The sequence below is a fragment of the Triticum dicoccoides genome, chromosome 5A (assembly GCF_002162155.2).
Source record: "Triticum dicoccoides isolate Atlit2015 ecotype Zavitan chromosome 5A, WEW_v2.0, whole genome shotgun sequence".
Lineage (NCBI taxonomy): Eukaryota > Viridiplantae > Streptophyta > Magnoliopsida > Poales > Poaceae > Triticum > Triticum dicoccoides.
Genome location: NC_041388.1, coordinates 714554719 through 714557325, shown reverse-complemented (window position 1 = coordinate 714557325; position 2607 = coordinate 714554719). Strand labels below are relative to the sequence as shown.

At 43.9% G+C, this 2607-nt stretch overlaps 1 pseudogene; it reads right to left on the bottom strand.

Annotated features, from left to right (window-relative positions):
- Positions 1 to 1098: 1098 nt before the first annotated feature.
- On the bottom strand, positions 1099 to 2325 carry LOC119300600 (annotated as a pseudogene).
- Between the last annotated feature and the right edge of the window lie 282 nt (positions 2326 to 2607).

Sequence of the window (2607 nt, the reverse complement as noted above, 5' to 3'; positions counted from 1 at the left end):
CGTGGATGCGGACGAGAGAAGCAAAACATTGATGCCGGCGGCAAGGGTCTTCCCGAGACTCCGAACGTGCTGCTTGACAGAGCCTGGACATGTGCAAGGGAGGCTCGCCGCCGTCGGGATCCGGCCACCACGGGCTCCCAGCGTCAGATCCGTAGGTACCGGAACCAATCTTGCAGCCACCGTTGGTTTCTCTCGGAGCAAGTGCCGCCATTGGGATCCGGCTACCACGAGCTCCCCAGGGTTGGATCCGTCTGTCCTGGAGCCGACCCTGCGCCCTGTGCTCCTTTTTCTCGGAGCAAGCAAGCGACTGACGCAGCAGCGGCACGAGGGAGCGAGCTCTGCCTTGAGGTGCCACTGGGGCAGACAACCACAAGCTCCTCCACCACCATCTCCTCCCGGCCTCCCCTACCCGGGTTCATCTGCTCATCTGCACCGTCATGGCGGCTAGCATCAGTACCTCTATCCTCCTCACCAGTTACGTCACACACCGATATCAATAGGGACTGTACCTTGCTTCATTCCGACGCGTGGAGGCTGGCCTCCTCGCCCACCCCGTACTGCACTGCTGCAAGGTCTGCATTGCTCAAAATTCTCTCTCTACACCTGCTCTCCCTCTATACCTATAGCATGGCATGCTAAAGAACTTGATCAATTCCAAAAAATATTCAGTTTCTACATTACAAGTTGGTGTATGCCACATGTTAGATATTTTTTCCTACAATAACCTAAACTTCCTTTTCATAATGGCAGGACAAACCAACCCAGGAGGAGGTAAATAATGTAGTCAAGCAAACGCACATAGTACTATAGGGTCTGATCACTTCCTGTGTGTACATTGGTACTGAGTTAATGCATGCCATCCAACTCATGCATCATATATAAGTGATGGCATGCTGTTGCTGAATTGTGAACCATACATCTACAAAGAAAATCATGGGAAACTTCCTTCCGTGTAAATTGTGTTTGTACAGATCAACTGCAGCTGTGTATGTATTGCTGAATATTTATGATATGCAGAGGGTTGTACACACATATTTTCAAGGGGAGTAAAAGGGCAGTTGTTGTCAACCTGCTTGTGCTCTATAACAGACTTGCTTACTAATCGTGTTGGAGGATGCCGATGCTGCCATAAACATGTCTATGATTTAATGACCTGCATCCCAGCTCAAATCTTGTGCCTCCATTGATTTTATTGTTTTTGCATAGCTTCTGAAGGTCAATGTAGCCAGTGAGTGTGCCCTCGAAATCAACGTCCTTCATATTAGCATCGTCGAAGGTTGGTCCTGACAAGATGGCATTCTTAAAGATTGCAGCTTTGGCATCAGCTTTTCAAAAAGAATTGAGGGCTTTCGGCTTTTCCAAAATTGGCAGCGTTCGTGAAGCTCGTGCCTGAAAGTATTTCGAAGAGAAGTGTCTATCTTCATGTTCATAATGAAACATGCTTGGAGCAAAGTTATATCTCAAAGGGTTTGTATTTGGGAGAAATCACAACAATACACTGTGGTGAATAAACAAGCATTTTATGTCTGTCTATGATCAATGTAAGGGTACATATGAAAGGGTCAGTATTTGGAAGCAATGAAAACAATGAACAAAGCAGTGTGGTATAAAACCAATTAACATGTGTAGTTATGTTTCTGTTACCTTTGAAACATGCACCAACAGCATAGGCCTTGAAAAATGACAACTTCTATCAACTTAGCACCTTCAAACTTTGCGTCCAACATAAAAGCCGCAGATAGAGTCTTGCCTTTCAGATTATCTTTATCGTTTGCAAAATTATAGAACCGGAGATGGTACTACACACCTACACCCCAGTTGCTTGACCAACCGTGTTACCATAAAATCCAGCCTCACATCTCTTTGGATTGGTTGATGGTAGAGGCAACCTCCAACAACCATAGCAATCAGGGAATAATGTTAAATCAGAAAAGATTTTCTACTTGACAAACTCATGATCTTTCATATAGTAGCTTGGATGGTTAAATTGGAGCCAGAAATTGCTGCCCATCAACTTCAGGTACAACTGTTCTTCAATATTCAGTAGTCTGTATGCATGTTGGTTAAGAAACTTCAGGTTTGATATTTTGTTAGTACATCTCTCAACTTACTTGGAATATTCTATTAGTGTAAACCCATGTGATATTTTGTTCAAGCATATCCACAAAATCACACACTTCTGACTTATTTTCCTAAGCGGACGAGTTTTCTTTCAATATTACGTGACCAAGTGAAAATGGAACACAATTATACATTTTAATTGGACTCTAGCATTTGCTCAGTACCGTTGTGCTACACTTACTGTATTCTCCCGTTGCAACGCATGGGCACTTTTTCTAGTATGATTTAAGCATATTTTTGATAGACGACAAAGGATTTGCAGTGGAGGTAGATGTTAAACTTGTAAGCGAGATTCACCTTAAATTAACGGAAGAAGAGACGAGCGAGGCTTACTCCCACGTAGCAATCAGAAAAATATAGGAGGAACACTTAATTTGGATGCTTTGGTTGATATATAAGCAACTTTGTAAGCTGCTGACGGATCTGGTCCCTTGCCCAGTCCATAAGCCTCTCCATTGCTTCTCTTTGAAGGGAAAAAAGCACTAG